Source organism: Camellia sinensis, chromosome 12 (genome assembly GCF_055761805.1).
Source record: "Camellia sinensis isolate YWXY chromosome 12, ASM5576180v1, whole genome shotgun sequence".
Classification (NCBI taxonomy): domain Eukaryota; kingdom Viridiplantae; phylum Streptophyta; class Magnoliopsida; order Ericales; family Theaceae; genus Camellia; species Camellia sinensis.
Window position 1 is genome coordinate 26,419,010 of NC_138972.1, and position 23,985 is coordinate 26,442,994.

Consider the following 23,985-nt stretch of genomic DNA (forward strand, 5'->3'; position numbering starts at 1 on the left):
TTGAAAGAAAGAATAAATAAAAAAAACATAGATGATTTTTTTGGGATGTTTGGAATAGTTAAAATGGACCAGCAATTTCGTATGGGAGGAGAATTAAACTAGTTGTAACCAAAATAAATTTGTCAAATAAGAGAAGCATCCATATTCGCTTGCACTATCAATAGATTAATATGCGTTTTACATCACTTTAATACATTTCAAGTTTGTTTTGGTGATTTCCTAGTCAATGGTGGATCGCGTTTAATTTGTGGTGAATTCACAGAATATCATGGATGCTTGATACTCTACCAACCATTCAGGAACAAACATCACCGATTTCTAGTGGTATAAGAAACACGCTAACAAGTTTTAGGATTCAACACCTAAGGCATATGAATTGGGTTAGGGTTGGGTTGTTTCTTTCTTTTTTTTTTCCCTTACTAATGGTGAATTGGTTGGCTACGGGGTCCTGTGGTTTTTGTCCATTTTGATTTTCGACAGGAAGAAGCAAAAAAGAAAAGAAAAAGGGAATCCTTTTGTGTGTCTAATTGATTATTATATTGATTGCAGAATTGATTGGCATAAAGCAAATTTGTACTGGTTTAATTGAATAAAATGAACAATTCATAATCTCTGTCATGTTATGTTATCAATCCTAAGCAAATTCTTTTCCATTTTGAGGGCTAAATCTCCTCTAGACCTTATTCAAGTGCCAAACAACATTTTAAGTGTGAAGCATTAGCACTTTATCTGAATCACTAGATCTTTAGCATTGTCAAATTAATTTTTGATTTGAAATGTTACTGCAATAGTCGTTTGACCAAAAGATGGCTAAGAAAGATTTATACAAGTCAACTAAAATTTGGGATGTATGTAGATCATGGGATATACGTAGATTTATACGTAGATTTTGATCCCTAGGAATGGCACTGGATAGTTACCAAAAAGCATGACATTTTGCATTTCAACTGCAGGAAACTTTCACCAGAGTAAATGTTCGCATAGAGTGGCTGCGATGATTTTTTCCACAGCGAAGCATGGCTGGTATTAAGGGCGATACATGTTAGATTAGCACAATGTAAGAATGGAGTGTCCGTGTCGTGTCCGTGTCCGTGCTACATTTTGCCTCTGTCAGATGGCGTGTTTTATGCCAAAGTTTGTGTTAAGAGTTGTTGGACTCCAGTTGCTGGTCTAGAGTGAGCAAGTGAGGATGTAGTTTAAGAAGTGTGTCCTTAATGCCTCTTTTGTTGTCTATGGAAGGAGAGGTATAGGACTTCATTTCAAGGAGTGAGGTGTTTGTGACCATAGAAGCATTTTTTCCCTTCTTTTAAGCAGTTTATCTGTGTGGCCTATAGGGGTTTGCTGCAATCATTGGACTTTTTTGGTCAATTCTAAAGATATTTTTTGTGTGTCATTTTTGCTTCTCTGCATGTAGGGGTTTGCACCCTGTTGAAGCTCTTTTGGATTTTTCTTATTTACAAAACTATGTATATTTTTTGTTGGCTCTTCATGAGACTCATTGCCTTTTACGATTTTCAATAAAAAATGATCTTCTTAAAGTTGTAGATTGCTGTTTATTCTTCCATCCTTGGTCCATGCAAGGTAATACGGGACATTGGGACGTATATCACCTAAGTATGCATCTCTAAAAGTTCCCAACATGGTTTATTCAACAGGGAATGATCTCACAAGGTTGGATCTTCCTGTTTAAATTAAACTACGTAAAAATGTTTTTACTTCTCTTGTCACCCTGTTCAAACTGCGTAAAAATGTTTTTACTACTCTTATCACTCCTTCCGTTTTTGAGAGACACAACTAGTTGTTTTCTGAAAGTCAACATTGTAGATCCATTATAATTTGAATTGAGATTTTTTGGCATGGCAGTAAATGCAGTAGTTTGACTATTAAGTTTCATACATTGTCAGTCTTGTACTCTTGTTATGTTCTTTCGAGGCTGGCTATTATTTGGGATCAAATATTTATGCATCAAGTGGCATACCATGTCCATTGAAGGTATGCAAGGAACTAGTTATGTCCTAAGGCATAAACATTTTTTCATTAAAAGGAAGGCCATAAACATAAGATTAGTGCGAATGTTGCTGCTAACTATAACATGTGTTTTGATTCATTCCAATATAGGAAGTGAATGCTTGGTAATAATGTATAAACTTGTTTCTAGATGATAGAATTTCCTGATCATTATCTTTGTTAGTAATTGATGCATATCTACTTATTTTTCATTTTACGTTAGAATTGCAAGCTGGATTCATATGTTCGTTATTAATCTGTTACCCAATTATTTATTTTGCAGAAAGCAATCTGCAAGGACCCAACTGATTCAAAGGTTAGTATTGAACTACTCCTCTTCATGTATCATTCGTTAATGTGTTAATTTTTTTAGAACTTTTTTTTTTTGAGTCTATAATCTATATTTTCTTTCTGAAGGCACTAGGGGAAGAAAATGAGATAAAATATTGAATTTTATTTAATATATATATCTATATTTATTTATTTTCTAAAAAATGGAGAGTTGTTTCAACAATGACGTAATAGTCATATAAGCACTGTTGACTGGAAGTTGTTTTCTCAGCCGTCAATAATATGAATCTTATGATTCCAACGTTTATTGTAATCCTTTTCCTACATCCTATGTTTGAGTTGTTAGTTGGATGATATGTGGTTGTACTCATTAATTGGGAGGGTCATGTCCTGTTGGAGTTCATGTTGCTGTAGTTGTGCAGACTGAAAGGCTAGCATTGTGTTTCATTCTTCAGGGAAAACAAATTTTTTTGCAATATGGTGTTTGTATTGGACATGAATGCCATTTTTCTTCTTCGTCTTCTTCTTTTATCAAGGTGGTTGTGTTCAACACCATTTTGTAATGGATATTGACATGCCATTGTGTCCTTGATATGTGTTTCATGTTGCAGTATTTATCACATTCTAACATCTCACGTACGTAGATGCCTAAACCTCAGGCCTAGGTTTAATTATAGACCAATAGGCATAGTCAAAATTTCATATGTGGTGGTGTAGTATGTTTGTTCCTTAGGATTGATTGACATTTGTCATAGATTGGATATATTGATGATTCTAGTTTCCTACAATCTATAATACACTATGCTGAATGTTTTCTTTTCTTCTACTTTTCTTATATATCTGATGTAGGAAGTTCCACCGCTCGATGTACCAGAACTTTTGGCATATTTAGTTAGGCAATCTGGGCCATTCTTGGATCAAATTGGGGTTAGAAGAGGTAAGCAATTCTCTTGAGTTTTGATTTTGATCTTATAATGAAGTGATCAATAAAGGTATATATATATATATATTTATATATAGAAATACACATAGTTTAGTTCCTATTAATGGGGTTCTAGGTACAGAGCTGACCTTTAATCATTATGTACAAAGTAGCTGCCTTGTATTCACACTCACTACTTCAAGGTTATTAGGCCTGAATTTAAAACCACTAAACCAATCGTCCCCTTTAAAGTACACCCACTTCAGTCCCAATTAATGGAATATGTGTATATGTTTGTCACGATAATTTGTATTGAGGATGATTGATGTAGTTTCATATATGTCATGTGACAAAATCTTTTCTTCACAACTTTAGATGGTCCTTTAGATAAGCTTTACTACACCAATTGAAACTAGTTTGCAATTCTTAGGCAGAAGTAAAATTCAAGATTGCAGCCTTATGTAATACAGATGCCTTACAATTGAAGTTATCAGAAATGTGCTACAAATTTAAACACCAGAACTACATTACAAAATGGTTTTTTTCTTTATCAATGTATGATTGTTTGCTTTTTGCTATATTCTAGAACTATCTGATGCTTTAAGAAAATTAACGATGTGGATTTGGTATATAGAAAGATTCAGGGGAATAACTGACCTGTTGGTTCCCCTTATTTAGATGGTTGGGTTATGTGAGTTCACAGGTATTAGATAAGTAGGCAACAAGTATCAAAACTTGAATTTTTTTATCTAGAACTGTCTTTGAGGGTCCGTTTGGGGTTTGCTAGACCTATTTGAAGGTGCTTATTTAGGTACACCGACAAAATCAGCTGGGAATGTGTTAGGCAAAGGTTGTTTAAAAAGTGCTACAATTGGGCCAAGTTTTAAAGTTAATATACTACAATGCAAGTTTTTTTTTTAATTTTTTTTTGTTGATAAATTCTTTTTTTGTTGTTGATAAATTCAATGCAAGTATCAGTGGGCCCAAAACAACCAATAAGCTAAGAGGCATGATTTGATGTTTTTATGAAAAAAGCTAACTTTTTGTTTAATTTGAAGTAGATCCACTTTAACCAAATGCCACAAATGGAGTTATCTTGGTTCTAGTGTGGTTTGACTTGGAAAATTTTAAATTGTTCCAATTGACAATATGGAAGCAGCGTGTCATTTGGAGGTCTGAAGGGCTGTTCTTATATTAAGTATTCCACATGCTATTTGTAATATTTGGTTTATTTTCAATGAATAGTTCCATGGTTTATAGCATATAATCTCTATCACTTAATTATTGACAAAAATGTTAGGACAACTAACAAGCGTACCAACTAGACAAAATATTTGGTGAATCCCATACCAAGTGACCTATGTACAAGCGCTCTGTTGGTATTTTTTTTTTAAGTGTTTCTAGCATTTTGGTATTATTGATAGTTCAGATGTTTCTTATACTCCAATGTACTGAACTCAGACTAATCATGGTTACTTGGCAACATGGTTCCTCTTGCGTATGGTTGTTCTTAGTGTACACACACACACATATATATATATACATATATATATTTTTCAATTTTAGAATAACTGTCCTTTCTCATGGTCTCAATTCTCATTTTTTTTTTTTTTTTTTTTTGTGGGTGTTTTTCTTTTGTCTTTGAGGCACCTATAACTTAGTTTCTGTTATTCCTTCTTGACAATATTTTCTGCCTTCGTTGCTACTCTTAAACCATCCTCTGCTCCTTCACCTCATATTGTCTATGCTTCATGCTACTTGTAGCTCTAGAGAAATGTAGCACCTCATATTGTCTATGCTTCGTGCTACTTGTAGCTTTAGAGAAATGTAGTCATTTCTTATTTTTGTGCCCCCCTCCTGTCTGTGTCTGTGTCTATATCCTCATTTTTACATTTGCTTTTTATTGTCATCCAACATTTTGTACGGTATAGCATATGCCATGCAGCCGACTTATGGAGATTTTCCAGGGAATACCTCAAACACCTTGCGAAGGACCAATAGAAGTTGTGAAAACTTACGGAACTAGCACGGGACTCCCGGTTTGAAAACTAAGACAAAAAAGACACATTTTTCACACTGAAGCTTGAAAATAGTCAATTAGGGGCCAAAATCGTGTAACAGTCACGAGAAGGCCCAGGGAAAACCTCAAACACTTTGGGAAGGACCAATGTAAGTTGTGGAAACTTATGGAATTGGCACGAAATTCCGGTTTGAAAACTAAGTCAAAAAATGTAATTTTTTCACACTTAAGGTTGAAAATAGGCCATCGGAGGCTAAAATCGTGTAACAGTCATGAGAAGGCCCGGGGAATACCTCAAAGGAACTAGCACGGGACTCCCGATTTGAAAAATAAGTCCAAAAAGGCAATTTTCTCAAACTTAATTGTGAAAATAGGCCATCGCGGGCCAGAATCGTGTAACAGTCACGACAAGGCCCAAGGAACACATCAAACAACTCGGGAGGCACCAATGTAAGTTGTGGAAACTTATGGAACTAGCACGAGACTTCCGGTTTGAAAACTAAGTCGAGAAAGACACTTTTTTCATACTCAAGCTTGAAAATAGGCCATCGGGTGCCAAAATCGTGTAACAGTCACGAGAAGGCCCAATGAACGCCTTGAACACCTTGGGAGGGACCAATGTAAGTTGTGAAAACTTACAGAACTAACACGGGACTTCCGGTTTGAAAACAATATAGCAATCACGAGAATGTCCGAGGAATACCTCAAACACCTCAGGAGAGACCATTGTAAGTTGTGGAAACTTACGGAACTTCAACGGGACTCCCGACTTGAAAACGAAGCCAAAAAATGCAATTTTTTTCACACTTAATCCTGAAAATAGGCCATCGAGGGCCAAAATTGTGTAACAGTCACGAGAAGGCCCGGGGAACACCTCACACCTCGAGAGTGATCAATGTAAGTTGTGGGAACTCACCGAACTAGCATGGGGCTCCCGGTTTGAAAACTATGTCGGAAAAGTCACTTTTTTCACACTTAAGCTTAAAAATAGGACATGGGGAGCCAAAATCGTGTAGCAGTCACGGGAAGGCCCAGGAAACGCATCAAACATCTCGGGAAGGACCAATAGAAGTTGTGGAAACTTTTGGAACTAGCACGGGACTTCCGATTTGAAATCTAACTCAAAAAAATGCATTTTTTTTCACACTTAGGCTTGAAAATAGACCATCAGTGGCCAAATTCGTGTAACAGTCACGAGAAGGCCCAAGCAACACCTCAAACACCTCGGGGGGGACCAATGCAGGTTGTGAAAATTTACGGAACTTGCACGGGACTCCTCGTTTCAAAACTAAGTCAAAAATTGCACTTTTTTCACACTTAGGCCTCGTTTGGGAACCCTCGCTTTTAGCCAAAAAGCCAAAAAGTTACTAAATTAGCCAAAAAGCCAACAACCCATACCAAAAAGTCAAAGATTCTCTTTTCTCTCTACTTTTTGCACATCTTTTCGTAAAAAGTCAAAAAATCATCCCAAACATACTAGTTTTTTTTAGCTCATATTTTAGCAAAATAGCCAAAAAGTTACTAAATTAGCCTGTTCCCAAACGAGGCCTTAATCTTGAAAATAGGCCATCAGGGGCCAAAATTGTGTGATAGTCACGAGAACCCTAGCGAAACCCCTCAAACACCTCAAGAGGGACGAATATAAGTGGTAGAAATTTACAGAACTAACACGGGAGTCCCGGTTTGAAAACTAAGTGGAAAAAGACACTTTTTTCAAACTTAAGTTCGAAAATAGGCCATCAGGGGGCCAAAATCGCGTAACGGTCAGGAGAAGGCGTGGGGAACACGTCAAACACCTCGGTAGGGACCAATGTAAGTTGTGCAAACTTACGGAACTGGCACAGGACTCCCGGTTTGAAAACTAAGTCAAAAAATGCACTTTTTTCACACTTAAGGTTAAAAATAAGCCATCGGGAGCCAAAATCGTGTAGCATTCAGTAGAGCACGCGGGGAACACCTTGGGAGGGATTAATGTATGTTATTGAAACTTACAGAACTAGCACGGGACTGCCGGTTTGAAAACTAAGCCGAAAAAGGCACGTTTCTCACACTTAAGCTTGGAAATTGGCCATCAGGGGGCCAAAATCGTGTAATAGTCACGAGAAGGCCCATGGAACACATCAAACAACTTGAGAGGGACCAATGTAAGTTGTGAAAACTTACGGAACTAGCACGGGACTTCCAGTTTGAAAACTAATTTTTAAAAGACATTTTTCTCACATTTAAGCTACAAAATAGGCCATCGGGGACCAAAATCGTGTAACAGTCACGAGTAGGCCCGTGAAACACCTCAAACATCTCGGGAGGGACCGATGTAAGTTGAGAAAACTTAGGGAACTAGTACGGGACTCCTGGTTTGAAAACTATATCAAAAAATGCACTTTTTTCACATTTAAGCTTATAAATAGACTATCGGGGGCCAAAATCGGGTAACTATCACGAGAAGGCCCAGGGAACACGGCAAACACCTCGGGATGGACTAATGCAAGGTGTGAAAGCTTACGGAACTTGTACGGGACTCCTGGTTTGAAAATTAAGTCTAAAAATGCACTGTTTCCCACTTAATCATGAAAATAGGCCATTGGGCGCCAAAGTTGTTTAACAATCACGAGAAAGCCTAGAGATTACCTTGAACACCTCCAGGGGGACCAATGTACGTTGTGAAAACTTACAGAACTAGCACATGACTACCGGTTTGAAAACTAAGTCGAAAAAGGCACTTTTTTCACACTTAAGCTTGAAAATAGGCATCGGGGGCCAAAATCGTGTAACAGTCACGAGATGGCCCAAGGAACACATCAAACACCGTAGGACGGACCAATGTAAGTTGTGAAAATTTACGAAACTAGCACGACACTTCTGGTTTGAAAACTAAGTCGAAAAAGTCACTTTTTTCACACTTAAGCTTGAAAATAGGCCATCGGGGGCAAAAATCGTATAACAGGCGCGAGACTTTCCGGGGAACACCTCAAACACCTCTAGAGGGACCAATGTAAGTTGTGGAAAGTTACAGAACAAGCATGAGACTCCCAGTTTGAAAACTAAGTCAAAAAATGCATGTTTTTCACTTAAAGCTTGAAAATAGGCCATCGGGGGCCAAATTTTTGTAACAGTCACGAGAAGGCCCGGGGAACACCTCAGACGCCTCGAGAGGGACTAATGTAAGTTTTGAAAACTTACAGAACAGGCGTAGGACTCCTGGTGTGAAAACTGAGTCGAAAAAGACACTTTTTTTCACACTTGACCTTGCGAATAGGCCATCGGGGAACGAAATCGATTAACAGTCAGGAGAAGTCCCGGAGAACACCTCAAACACCTCGGGAGAGACCAATGTCAGTTGTGGAAACTTATGAAACTGCCACGGGACTCCCCGATTTGAAAACTTAACCGAAACAAGCACTTTTTTCACACTTAAGGTTAAAAATAGGCCATCGATGGCCAAAATCGACTAACAGTCACGAGAAGGCGTAGGGAACACGTCAAACACCTCGGTAGGGACCAATGTAAGTTGTGCAAACTAACGGAACTGGCACAGGACTCCCGGTTTGAAAACTAAGTCCAAAAATGCACTTTTTTTACACTTAAGGTTAAAAAAAGCCAAACACCTCAAACACCTTGGGAGGGACCAATATAAGTTTTGGAAACTTACGGAATTATCCTGGAACTTCCGGTTTGAAAACTAAGTCCAAAAAGCCACTTTTCTCGCATTTAAGCTTGAAAATTGGCCATTAGGGGCCAACATCATGTAACAGTCATGAGAAGGCACAGGAAACACATCAAACACCTCGAAAGGGACCAATGTAAGTTGTGGAAACTTACGAAACTAGCACGGGACTCCCGGTTTCAAAACTAAGTCAAAAGATGCATTTTTTTCACACTTAAGCTTGAAAATAGGCCATCGGGAGCCAAAATCGTGTAACAGTCTCGAGTAGGTGTGGGGAACACCTCAAATATCTCAAGAGGGACCAATGTAAGTTGTGAAAACTTACAGAACTAGCACGGGAGGTTTGAAAACTAAGACAAAAAAGACACATTTTTCACACTTAAGCTTGAAAATAGTTCATTAAGGGCCAAAATCGTGTGCATGTCACGAGAAGGCCCAGGGAATACCTCAAACACCTTTGGAAGGACCAATGTAAGTTGTGGAAACTTATGGAACTGGCACGAGATTCCGGTTTGAAAACTAAGTCAAAAAATGCAATTTTTTCACACTTAAGGTTGAAAATAGGCCATCGGAGGCTAAAATCGTGTAACAGTCATGAGAAGGCCCGGGGAACACCTCAAAGGAACTAGAACGGGACTCCCGATTTGAAAAATAAATCCAAAAAGGCAATTTTCTCAAACTTAATTGTGAAAATAGGCCATCGCGGGCCAGAATCGTGTAACAGTCACGACAAGGCCCAAGGAACACATCAAACAACTCGGGAGGCACCAATGTAAGTTGTGGAAACTTATTGAACTAGCACGACACTTCCGGTTTGAAAACTAAGTCGAGAAAGACACTTTTTTCATACTCAAGCTTGAAATAGGCCATCGGGTGCCAAAATCGTGTAACAGTCACGAGAAGGCCCAATGAACGCCTTGAACACCTTGGGAGGGACCAATGTAAGTTGTGAAAACTTACAGAACTAGCACGGGACTTCCGGTTTGAAAACAATGTAGCAATCACGAGAATGTTCGAGGAATACCTCAAACACCTCAGGAGAGACCATTGTAAGTTGTGGAAACTTACGGAACTTCAACGGGACTCCCGACTTGAAAACGAAGCCAAAAAATGCACTTTTTTTCACACTTAATCCTGAAAATAGGCCATCGAGGGCCAAAATTGTGTAACAGTCACGAGAAGGCCCGGGGAACACCTCACACCTCGAGAGCGACCAATGTAAGTTGTGGGAACTCACCGAACTAGCATGGGGCTTCCGGTTTGAAAACTATGTCGGAAAAGTCACTTTTTTCACACTTAAGCTTAAAAATAGGACATGGGGAGCCAAAATCGTGTAACAGTCACGGGAAGGCCCAGGAAACGCATCAAACACCTCGAGAAGGACCAATAGAAGTTGTGAAAACTTTCGAAACTAGCACGGGACTTCCGGTTTGAAATCTAAGTCAAAAAAATGCATTTTTTTTCACACTTAGGCTTGAAAATAGACCATCAGTGGCCAAATTCGTGTAACAGTCACGAGAAGGCCCAAGCAACACCTCAAACACCTCGGGGGGGACCAATGCAGGTTGTGAAAATTTACGGAACCTGCACGGGACTCCTCGTTTCAAAACTAAGTCAAAAATTGCACTTTTTTCACACTTAATCTTGAAAATAGGCCACCAAAGGCCAAAATTGTGTAACAGTCACGAGAACCCTAGCGAAACCCCTCAAACACCTCAAGAGGGACGAATATAAATGGTAGAAATTTACAGAACTAGCACAGGAGTCCCGGTTTGAAAACTAGGCGGAAAAAGACACTTTTTTCAAACTTAAGTTCGAAAATAGGCCATCAGGGGGCCAAAATCGCGTAACGGTCACGAGAAGGCGTGGGGAACACGTCAAACACCTCGGTAGGGACCAATGTAAGTTGTGCAAACTTACGGAACTGGCACAGGACTCCCGGTTTGAAAACTAAGTCAAAAAATGTAATTTTTTCACACTTAAGGTTAAAAATAAGCCATCGGGGCCAAAATCGTGTAGCATTCAATAGAACACGCAAGGAACACCTTGGGAGGGATGAATGTATGTTATTGAAACTTACAGAATTAGCACGGGACTGCCGGCTTGAAAACTAAGCCGAAAAAGGCACGTTTCTCACACTTAAGCTTGAAAATTGGCCATCAAGGGGCCAAAATCGTGTAATAGTCACGAGAAGGCCCATGGAACACATCAAACAACTTGGGAGGGACCAATGTAAGTTGTGGAAACTTACGGAACTAGCATGGGACTTCCAGTTTGAAAACTAATTTTTAAAAGACATTTTTCTCACACTTAAGCTACAAAATAGGCCATCGGGGACCAAAATTGTGTAACAGTCACGCGTAGGCCCGTGGAACACCTCAAACACCTCGGGAAGGACCGATGTAAGTTGAGAAAACTTACGTAACTAGTACGGGACTCCTGGTTTGAAAACTATATCAAAAAATGCACTTTTTTCACATTTAAGCTTGTAAATAGGCCATCAGGGGCCAAAATCGGGTAACTATCACGAGAAGGTCCGGGGAACACAGCAAACACCTCGGGATGGACTAATGCAAGGTGTGAAAGCTTACGGAACTTGCACGGGACTCCTGGTTTGAAAATTAAGTCTAAAAATGCACTGTTTCCCACTTAATCATGAAAATAGGCCATTGGGCGCCAAAGTTGTGTAACAATCACGGGAAAGCCTAGAGAATACCTTGAACACCTCCAGGGGGACCAATGTACGTTGTGGAAACTTACAGAACTAGCACATGACTACCGGTTTGAAAACTAAGTCGAAAAAGGTACTTTTTTCACACTTAAGCTTGAAAATAGGCATCGGGGGCCAAAATCGTGTAACAGTCACGAGATGGCCCAGGGAACACATCAAACACCTTAGGACGGACCAATGTAAGTTGTGAAAATTTACGGAACTAGCACGACACTTCTGGTTTGAAAACTAAGTCGAAAAAGCCACTTTTTTCACACTTAAGCTTGAAAATAGGCCATCGGGGGCAAAAATCGTATAACAGGCGCGAGACTTTCCGGAGAACACCTCAAACACCTCTATAGGGACCAATGTAAGTTGTGGAAAATTACAGAACAAGCATGGGACTCCCAGTTTGAAAACTAAGTCAAAAAATGCATGTTTTTCACTTAAAGATTGAAAATAGGCCATCGGGGGCCAAATTTTTGTAACAGTCACGAGAAGGCCCGGGGAACACCTTAAACGCCTCGAGAGGGACTAATGTGAGTTTTGAAAACTTACAGAACAGGCGCAGGACTCCCGGTTTGAAAACTGAGTCGAAAAAGACACTTTTTTTCACACTTAACCTTGAAAATAGGCCATCGGGGAACGAAATCGATTAACAGTCAGGAGAAGTCCCGGGGAACACCTCAAACACCTCAAGAGGAACCAATGTAAGTTGTGGAAACTTATGAAACTGCCACGGGACTCCCCGATTTGAAAACTAAACCAAAACAAGCACTTTTTTCCCACTTAAGGTTGAAAATAGGCCGTCGATGGCCAAAATCGACCAACAGTCACGAGAAGGCTCGCGGAACACCTCAAAAACCTCAGGAGGGACCAATATAAGTTTTGGAAACTTACGGAATTACCCCGGAACTTCCGGTTTGAAAATTAAGTCCAAAAGCCACTTTTCTCGCATTTAAGCTTGAAAATTGGCCATCAGGGGCCAACATCATGTAACAGTCATGAGAAGGAACAGGAAACACATCAAACACCTCGGAAGGGACCAATGTAAGTTGTGGAAACTTACGAAACTAGCACGGGACTCCCGGTTTCAAAACTAAGTCAAAAGATGCATTTTTTTCACACTTAAGCTTGAAAATAGCCTATCGGGTGCCAAAATCGTGTAACAGTCTCGAGTAGGTGTGGGGAACACCTCAAATACCTCTAGAGGGCCCAATGTAAGTTGTGGAAACTTACAGAACTAGCATGGGACTTCCGGTTTGAAAACTAAGATAAAAAAGACACCTTTTTCACACTTAAGCTTGAAAATAGTCCCTTAGGGGCCAAAATCGTGTGACAGTCACGAGAAGGCCCAGGGAATACCTCAAACACCTTGGGAAGGACCAATGTAAGTTGTGAAAACTGATGGAACTGACACGAGATTCCGGTTTGAAAACTAAGTCAAAAAGTGCAATTTTTTCACACTTAAGGTTGAAAATAGGTCATCGGAGGCTAAAATCGTGTAACAGTCATGAGAAGGCCCGGGGAACACCTCAAAGGAACTAGCACGGGACTCCCGATTTGAAAAATAAGTCCAAAAAGGCAATTTTCTCAAACTTAATTGTGAAAATAGGCCATCGCGGGCCAGAATCGTGTAACAGTCACGACAAGGCCCAAGGAACACATCAAACAACTCGGGAGGCACCAATGTAAGTTGTGGAAACTTATGGAACTTGCACGAGACTTCCGGTTTGAAAACTAAGTCGAGAAAGACACTTTTTTCATACTTAAGCTTGAAAATAGGCCATCGGGTGCCAAAATCGTGTAACAGTCACGAGAAGGCCCAAGTTCGCCTTGAACACCTTGGGAGGGACCAATGTAAGTTGTGAAAACTTACAGAACTAGCACGGGACTTCCGGTTTGAAAACAATGTAGCAATCACGAGAATGTCCGAGGAATACCTCAAACACCTCAGGAGAGACCATTGTAAGTTGTGGAAACTTACGGAACTTCAACGGGACTCCCGACTTGAAAACGAAGCCAAAAAATGCAATTTTTTTCACACTTAATCCTGAAAATAGGCCATCGAGGGCCAAAATTGTGTAACAGTCACGAGAAGGCCCGGGGAACACCTCACACCTCGAGAGTGATCAATGTAAGTTGTGGGAACTCACCGAACTAGCATGGGGCTCCCGGTTTGAAAACTATGTCGGAAAAGTCACTTTTTTCATAAAAATAGGACATGGGGAGCCAAAATCGTGTAACAGTCACGGGATGGCCCAGGAAACGTATCAAACACCTCGGGAAGGACCAATAGAAGTTGTGGAAACTTTCGGAACTAGCACGGGACTTCCGATTTGAAATCTAAGTCAAAAAAATGCATTTTTTTTCACACTTAGGCTTGAAAATAGACCATCAATGGCCAAATTCGTATAACAGTCACGAGAAGGCCCAAGCAACACCTCAAACACCTCGGGGGGGACCAATGCAGGTTGTGAAAATTTACGGAATTTGCACGGGGCTCCTCGTTTCAAAACTAAGTCAAAAATTGCACTTTTTTCACACTTAATCTTGAAAATAGGCCATCAGGGGCCAAAATTGTGTAACAGTCACGAGAACCCTAGCGAAACCCCTCAAACACCTCAAGAGGGACGAATATAAGTGGTAGAAATTTACAGAACTAGCACAGGAGTCCCGGTTTGAAAACTCAGTGGAAAAAGACATTTTTTTCAAACTTAAGTTCGAAAATAGGCCATCAGGGGGCCAAAATCGCGTAACGGTCACGAGAAGGCGTGGGGAACACGTCAAACACCTCGGTAGGGACCAATGTAAGTTGTGCAAACTTACGGAACTGGCACAGGACTCCCGGTTTGAAAACTAAGTCAAAAAATGCACTTTTTTCACACTTAAGGTTAAAAATAAGCCATCGGGGGCCAAAATCGTGTAGCATTCAGTAGAGCACGCGGGGAACACCTTGGGAGGGATTAATGGATGTTATTGAAACTTACAGAACTAGCACGGGACTGCCGGCTTGAAAACTAAGCCGAAAAAGGCACGTTTCTCACACTTAGCTTGAAAATTGGCCATCGGGGGGCCAAAATCGTGTAATAGTCACGAGAAGGCCCATGGAACACATCAAACAACTTGGGAGGGACCAATGTAAGTTGTGGAAACTTACGGAACTAGCTCGGGACTTCCAGTTTGAAAACTAATTTTTAAAAGACATTTTTCTCACATTTAAGCTACAAAATAGGCCATCGGGGACCAAAATCGTGTAACAGTCACGAGTAGGCCCGTGAAACACCTCAAACACCTCGGGAGGGACCGATGTAAGTTGAGAAAACTTAGGGAACTAGTACGGGACTCCTGGTTTGAAAACTATATCAAAAAATGCACTTTTTTCACATTTAAGCTTATAAATAGACCATCGGGGGCCAAAATCGGGTAACTATCACGAGAAGGCCCGGGGAACACAGCAAACACCTCGGGATGGACTAATGCAAGGTGTGAAAGCTTACGGAACTTGCACGGGACTCCTGGTTTGAAAATTAAGTCTAAAAATGCACTGTTTCCCACTTAATCATGAAAATAGGCCATTGGGCGCCAAAGTTGTTTAACAATCACGTGAAAGCCCAGAGATTACCTTGAACACCTCCAGGGGGACCAATGTACGTTGTGGAAACTTACAGAACTAGCACATGACTACCGGTTTGAAAACTAAGTCGAAAAAGGCACTTTTTTCACACTTAAGCTTGAAAATAGGCATCGGGGGCCAAAATCGTGTAACAGTCACGAGATGGCCCAAGGAACACATCAAACACCGTAGGACGGACCAATGTAAGTTGTGAAAATTTACGAAACTAGCACGACACTTCTGGTTTGAAAACTAAGTCGAAAAAGTCACTTTTTTCACACTTAAGCTTGAAAATAGGCCATCGGGGGCAAAAATCGTATAACAGGCGCGAGACTTTCCGGGGAACACCTCAAACACCTCTAGAGGGACCAATGTAAGTTGTGGAAAGTTACAGAACAAGCATGAGACTCCCAGTTTGAAAACTAAGTCAAAAAATGCATGTTTTTCACTTAAAGCTTGAAAATAGGCCATCGGGGGCCAAATTTTTGTAACAGTCACGAGAAGGCCCGGGGAACACCTCAGACGCCTCGAGAGGGACTAATGTAAGTTTTGAAAACTTACAGAACAGGCGTAGGACTCCTGGTGTGAAAACTGAGTCGAAAAAGACACTTTTTTTCACACTTGACCTTGCGAATAGGCCATCGGGGAACGAAATCGATTAACAGTCAGGAGAAGTCCCGGAGAACACCTCAAACACCTCGGGAGAGACCAATGTCAGTTGTGGAAACTTATGAAACTGCCACGGGACTCCCCGATTTGAAAACTTAACCGAAACAAGCACTTTTTTCACACTTAAGGTTAAAAATAGGCCATCGATGGCCAAAATCGACTAACAGTCACGAGAAGGCGTAGGGAACACGTCAAACACCTCGGTAGGGACCAATGTAAGTTGTGCAAACTAACGGAACTGGCACAGGACTCCCGGTTTGAAAACTAAGTCCAAAAATGCACTTTTTTTACACTTAAGGTTAAAAAAAGCCAAACACCTCAAACACCTTGGGAGGGACCAATATAAGTTTTGGAAACTTACGGAATTATCCTGGAACTTCCGGTTTGAAAACTAAGTCCAAAAAGCCACTTTTCTCGCATTTAAGCTTGAAAATTGGCCATTAGGGGCCAACATCATGTAACAGTCATGAGAAGGCACAGGAAACACATCAAACACCTCGAAAGGGACCAATGTAAGTTGTGGAAACTTACGAAACTAGCACGGGACTCCCGGTTTCAAAACTAAGTCAAAAGATGCATTTTTTTCACACTTAAGCTTGAAAATAGGCCATCGGGAGCCAAAATCGTGTAACAGTCTCGAGTAGGTGTGGGGAACACCTCAAATATCTCAAGAGGGACCAATGTAAGTTGTGAAAACTTACAGAACTAGCACGGGAGGTTTGAAAACTAAGACAAAAAAGACACATTTTTCACACTTAAGCTTGAAAATAGTTCATTAAGGGCCAAAATCGTGTGCATGTCACGAGAAGGCCCAGGGAATACCTCAAACACCTTTGGAAGGACCAATGTAAGTTGTGGAAACTTATGGAACTGGCACGAGATTCCGGTTTGAAAACTAAGTCAAAAAATGCAATTTTTTCACACTTAAGGTTGAAAATAGGCCATCGGAGGCTAAAATGAGAAGGCCCGGGGAACACCTCAAAGGAACTAGAACGGGACTCCCGATTTGAAAAATAAATCCAAAAAGGCAATTTTCTCAAACTTAATTGTGAAAATAGGCCATCGCGGGCCAGAATCGTGTAACAGTCACGACAAGGCCCAAGGAACACATCAAACAACTCGGGAGGCACCAATGTAAGTTGTGGAAACTTATTGAACTAGCACGACACTTCCGGTTTGAAAACTAAGTCGAGAAAGACACTTTTTTCATACTCAAGCTTGAAATAGGCCATCGGGTGCCAAAATCGTGTAACAGTCACGAGAAGGCCCAATGAACGCCTTGAACACCTTGGGAGGGACCAATGTAAGTTGTGAAAACTTACAGAACTAGCACGGGACTTCCGGTTTGAAAACAATGTAGCAATCACGAGAATGTTCGAGGAATACCTCAAACACCTCAGGAGAGACCATTGTAAGTTGTGGAAACTTACGGAACTTCAACGGGACTCCCGACTTGAAAACGAAGCCAAAAAATGCACTTTTTTTCACACTTAATCCTGAAAATAGGCCATCGAGGGCCAAAATTGTGTAACAGTCACGAGAAGGCCCGGGGAACACCTCACACCTCGAGAGCGACCAATGTAAGTTGTGGGAACTCACCGAACTAGCATGGGGCTTCCGGTTTGAAAACTATGTCGGAAAAGTCACTTTTTTCACACTTAAGCTTAAAAATAGGACATGGGGAGCCAAAATCGTGTAACAGTCACGGGAAGGCCCAGGAAACGCATCAAACACCTCGAGAAGGACCAATAGAAGTTGTGAAAACTTTCGAAACTAGCACGGGACTTCCGGTTTGAAATCTAAGTCAAAAAAATGCATTTTTTTTCACACTTAGGCTTGAAAATAGACCATCAGTGGCCAAATTCGTGTAACAGTCACGAGAAGGCCCAAGCAACACCTCAAACACCTCGGGGGGGACCAATGCAGGTTGTGAAAATTTACGGAACCTGCATGGGACTCTCAGTTTGAAAATTAGGTCAAAAAATGCATGTTTTTCACTTAAAGCTTGAAAATAGGCCATCGGGGGCCAAATTTTTGTAACAGTCACGAGAAGGCCCGGGGAACACCTCAAACGCCTCGAGAGGGACTAATGTAAGTTTTGAAAACTTACAGAACAGGCGCAGGACTCCCGGTTTGAAAACTGAGTCGAAAAAGACACTTTTTTTCACACTTAACCTTGAAAATAGGCCATCGGGGAACGAAATCGATTAACAGTCAGGAGAAGTCCCGGGGAACACCTCAAATACCTCGGGAGAGACCAATGTAAGTTGTGGAAACTTATGAAACTGCCACGGGACTCCCCGATTTGAAAACTAAACCAAAACAAGCACTTTTTTCACACTTAAGGGTGAAAATAGGCCATCGATGGCCAAAATCGACTAACAGTCACGAGAAGGCGTAGGGAACACGTCAAACACCTCGGTAGGGACCAATGTAAGTTGTGTAAACTTACGGAACTGGCACCGGACTCCCGGTTTGAAAACTAAGTCAAAAAATGCACTTTTTTCACACTTAAGGTTAAAAATAAGCCAAACACCTCAAACACCTCGGGAGGGACCAATACAAGTTTTGGAAACTTACGGAATTAACCCGGAACTTCCGGTTTGAAAACTAAGTCCAAAAAGCCACTTTTCTCGCATTTAAGCTTGAAAATTGGCCATCAGGGGCCAACATCATGTAACAGTAATGAGAAGGCACAGGAAACACATCAAACACATCAAACACCTCGGAAGGGACCAATGTAAGTTGTGGAAACTTACGAAACTAGCACGGGACTTCCGGTTTCAAAACTAAGTCAAAAGATGCATTTTTTTCACACTTAAGCTTAAGAATAGGCCATCGGGAGCCAAAATCGTATAACAGTCTCGAGTAGGTGTGGGGAACACCTCAAATACCTCAAGAGGGACCAATGTATGTTGTGGAAACTTACAGAACTAGCACGGGACTCCCGGTTTGAAAACTAAGACAAAAAAGGCACATTTTTCACACTTAAGCTTGAAAATAGTCCATTAGGGGCCAAAATCGTGTCACAGTCACGAGAAAGCCCAGGGAATACCTCAAACACCTTGGGAAGGACCAATGTAAGTTGTGAAAACTGATGGAACTGGCACGAGATTCCGGTTTGAAAACTAAGTCAAAAAATGCCATTTTTTCACACTTAAGGTTGAAAATAGGCCATCGGAGGCTAAAATCGTGTAACAATCATGAGAAGGCCCGGGGAACACCTCAAAGGAACTAGCACGGGACTCCCAATTTGAAAAATAAGTCCAAAAAGGCAATTTTCTCAACCTTAATTGTGAAAATAGGGCATCGCGGGCCAAAATCGTGTAACAGTCACGACAAGGCCCAAGGAACACATCAAACAACTCGGGAGGCACCAATGTAAGTTGTGGAAACTTATGGAACTAGCACGAGACTTCCGGTTTGAAAACTAAGTCGAGAAAGACACTTTTTTCATACTTAAGCTTGAAAATAGGCCATCGGGTGCCAAAATCGTGTAACAGTCACGAGAAGGCCCAATGAACGCCTTGAACACCTTGGGAGGGACCAATGTAAGTTGTGAAAACTTACAGAACTAGCACGGGACTTCCGGTTTGAAAATAATGTGGCAATCACGAGAATGTCCGAGGAATACCTCAAACACCTCATGAGAGACCATTGTAAGTTGTGGAAACTTACGGAACTTCAACGGGACTCCCGACTTGAAAACGAAGCCAAAAAATGCACTTTTTTTCACACTTAATCCTGAAAATAGGCCATCGAGGGCCAAAATTGTGTAACAATCACGAGAAGGCCCGGGGAACACCTCACACCTCGAGAGCGACCAATGTAAGTTGTGGGAACTCACCGAACTAGCATGGGGCTCTCGGTTTGAAAACTATGTCAGAAAAGTCACTTTTTTCACACTTAAGCTTAAAAATAGGACATGGGGAGCCAAAATCGTGTAACAGTCACGGGAAGGCCCAGGAAACGCATCAAACACCTCAGGAAGGACCAATAGAAGTTGTGGAAACTTACGGAACTAGCATGGGACTTCCGGTTTGAAATCTAAGTCAAAAAAATGCACTTTTTTTCACACTTAGGCTTGAAAATAGACCATCAGTGGCCAAATTCGTGTAACAGTCACGAGAAGGCCCAAGCAACACCTCAAACACCTCGGGGGGGACCAATGCAGGTTGTGAAAATTTACGGAACCTGCACGGGACTCCTCGTTTCAAAACTAAGTAAAAAATTGCAATTTTTTCACACTTACTCTTGAAAATAGGCCATCAGGGGCCAAAATTGTGTAACAGTCACGAGAACCCTAACGAACCCCCTCAAACACCTCAAGAGGGACGAATATAAGTGGTAGAAATTTACAGAACTAGCACGGGAGTCCCGGTTTGAAAACTAAGTGGAAAAAGACACTTTTTTCAAACTTAAGTTCGAAAATAGGCCATCAGGGGGCCAAAATCGCGGAACGAACACCAGGGGAACACCTTGGGAGGGATCAATGTATGTTATTGAAACTTACAGAACTAGCACGGGACTGCCGGTTTGAAAACTATGCCGAAAAAGGCACGCTTCTCACACTTAAGCTTGGAAATTGGCCATCAGGGGGCCAAAATCGTGTAATAGTCACGAGAAGGCCCATGGAACACATCAAACAACTTGGGAGGGACCAATGTAAGTTGTGGAAACTTACGGAACTAGCACGGGACTTCCGGTTTGAAAATTAATTTGAAAAAGACATTTTTCTCACACTTACGCTACAAAATAGGCCATTGGGGACCAAAATCGTGTAACAGTCACGAGTAGGCCCGTGGAACACCTCAAGCACCTCGGGAGGGACCGATGTAAGTTGAGAAAACTTACGGAACTAGTACGGGACTCCTGGTTTGAAAACTATATCAAAAAATTCAATTTTTTCACATTTAAGCTTGTAAATAGGCCATCGGGGGCCAAAATCGTGTAACTATCACGAGAAGGCCCGGGGAACACCGCAAACACCTCGGGATGGACTAATGCAAGTTGTGAAAGCTTACGGAACTTGCACGGGACTCCTGGTTTGAAAATTAAGTTAAAAAATGCACTGTTTCCCACTTAATCATGAAAATAGGCCATTGGGTGCCAAAGTTGTGTAACAATAACGAGAAAGCCCAGAGAATACCTTGAACACCTCCAGGGGGACCAATGTAAGTTGTGGAAACTTACAGAACTAGCACAGGACTACCGGTTTGAAAACTAAGTCGAAAAAGGCACTTTTTTCACACTTAAGCTTGAAAATAGGCATCGGGGGCCAAAATCGTGTAACAGTCACGAGATGGCCCAGGGAACACATCAAACACCTTAGGACGGACCAATGTAAGTTGTGGAAATTTACGGAACTGGCACGACACTTCCGATTTGAAAACTAAGTCAAAAAAGTCACTTTTTTCACACTTAAGCTTGAAAATAGGCCATCGGGGGCCAAAATCGTATAACAGGCACGAGACTTTCCGGGGAACACCTCAAACACCTCTAGAGGGACCAATGTAAGTTGTGGAAAGTTACAGAACAAGCATGGGACTCCTAGTTTGAAAGCTAAGTAAGAAAATGCATGTTTTTCACTTAAAGCTTGAAAATAGGCCATCGGGGGCCAAATTTTTGTAACAGTCACGAGAAGGCCCGTGTAACACCTCTGACGCCTCGAGAGGGACTAAAGTAAGTTTTGAAAACTTAAAGAACAGGCGCAGGACTCCCGGTTTGAAAACTGAGTCGAAAAAGATACTTTTTTTCACACTTAACCTTGAAAATAGGCCATCGAGGAACGAAATCGATTAACAGTCAGGAGACGTCCCGGGAACACCTCAAACACCACGGGAGAGACCAATGTAAGTTGTGGAAACTTATGAAACTGCCACGGGATTCCCCGATTTGAAAACTAAACCAAAACAAGCACTTTTTTCACACTTAAGGTTGAAAATAGGCCATCGATGGCCAAAATCGATTAACAGTCACGAGAAGGCTCGGGGAACACCTCAAACACCTCGGGAGGGACCAATATTAGTTTTGGAAACTTACGGAATTACCCCGGAACTTCCGGTTTGAAAACTAAGTCCAAAAAGCCACTTTTCTCGCATTTAAGCTTGAAAATTGGCCATCAGGGGCCAACATCATGTAACAGTCATGAGTAGGCACAGGAAACACATCAAACACCTCGGAAGGGACTAATGTAAGTTGTGAAAACTTACGAAACTAGCACGGGACTCCCGGTTTCAAAACTAAGTCAAAAGATGCATTTTTTTCACACTTAAGCTTGAAAATAGGCCATCGGGAGCTAAAATCGTGTAACAGTCTCGAGTAGGTGTGGGGAACACCTCAAATACCTCAAGGGGGACCAATGTAAGTTGTGGAAACTTACAGAACTAGCACGGGACTCCCGGTTTGAAAACTAAGACAAAAAAGACACCTTTTTCATACTTAAGCTTGAAAATAGTCCATTAGGGGCCAAAATCGTGTCACAGTCACGAGAAGGCCCAGGGAATACCTCAAACACCTTGGGAAGGACCAATGTAAGTTGTGAAAACTGATGGAACTGGCACGAGATTCCGGTTTGAAAACTAAGTCAAAAAATGCAATTTTTTCACACTTAAGGTTGAAAATAGGCCATCGGAGGCTAAAATCGTGTAACAGTCATAATAAGGCCCGGGGAACACCTCAAAGGAACTTGCACGGGACGCCCGGTTTGAAAAATAAATCCAAAAAGGCAATTTTCTCAAACTTAATTGTGAAAATAGGCCATCGCGGGCCAAAATCGTGTAACAGTCACGACAAGGCCCAAGGAACACATCAAACAACTCGGGAGGCACCAATGTAAGTTGTGGAAACTTATGGAACTTGCACGAGACTTCCGGTTTTAAAATTAAGTCGAGAAAGACACTTTTTTCATACTCAAGCTTGAAAATAGGCCATCGGGTGCCAAAATCGTGTAACAGTCACGAGAAGGCCCAATGAACGCGTTGAACACCTTGGGAGGGACCAATTTAAGTAGTGAAAACTTACAGAACTAGCACGGGACTTCCGGTTTGAAAACAATGTAGCAATCACGAGAATGTCCGAGGAATACCTCAAACACCTCAGGAGAGACCATTGTAAGTTGTGGAAACTTACGGAACTTCAACGGGACTCCCGACTTGAAAACGAAGCCAAAAAATGCACTTTTTTTCACACTTAATCCTGAAAATAGGCCATCGAGGGCCAAAATTGTGTAACAGTCACGAGAAGGCCCGAGGAACACCTCACACCTCGAGAGCGACCAATGTAAGTTGTGGGAACTCACCGAACTAGCTTGGGGCTCCCGGTTTGAAAACTATGTCGGAAAAGTCACTTTTTTCACACTTAAGCTTAAAAATAGGACATGGGGAGCCAAAATGGTGTAACAGTCACGGAAAGGCCTAGGAAACGCATCAAACACCTCAGGAAGGACCAATAGAAGTTGTGGAAACTTACGGAACTAGCACGGGACTTCCGATTTGAAATCTAAGTCAATATATATATATATATTTTTTATTTTTTATTTTTTTTGCAACGGTACGTATTACAATCGCAAAAAACTCTTCTGTTTTCTTTTTTTTTTTTGCGACTGCAACTGGTACCTTTTTTTTTTTTGCGACAGCAGTTTCTGTCGTCAGAAATACTCTTTTTTTTGCGACGGCAAGTTGTGCCGTCTCAAAAAGTCACATTTTTTTAGACGGGAAGTTGTGCCGTCTCCAAAAGTCACATTTTTTGCGACGGCAAATTATGCCGTCTCAGAAAGTCACATTTTTTGAGACGGCAAGTAGTGCCGTCGCAAAAAGTCACATTTGTTGCGACGGCAAGTTGTGTCGTCTCAAAAATTCACATTTTTTGAGACGGGAAGTTGTGTCGTCGCAAAAAGTTCCGTCTCATAAGCCCACTTTTCTTGTAGTGATACCATCCAGTGTTGTTTTGGGGATCCTTCGGTACTTGTGGGAGAAGGGAGACAATGGAGGACACTCACTTTCTTATGCCCCAATGTGCGGTGAGAAGGATATCCATGTGTTTGGAATCTTTGATGGTCATCGAGGTGCGTCATAAATTAAGAGCT

The 23,985-nt window shown here is 41.3% G+C and overlaps 1 long non-coding RNA gene across 1 annotated transcript in view; it reads left to right on the plus strand.

Annotated features, from left to right (window-relative positions):
- Positions 1-23,964, plus strand: part of LOC145788933 (uncharacterized) — a 35,891-nt gene extending 11,927 nt beyond the window's left edge. Inside the window, exons 3-5 of the long non-coding RNA XR_014346083.1 lie at positions 2,291-2,323; positions 3,148-3,235; positions 23,827-23,964. This is a non-coding gene — a long non-coding RNA (uncharacterized LOC145788933). The remainder of the gene's footprint in view (positions 1-2,290; positions 2,324-3,147; positions 3,236-23,826) is intronic.
- Positions 23,965-23,985: the final 21 nt, after the last annotated feature.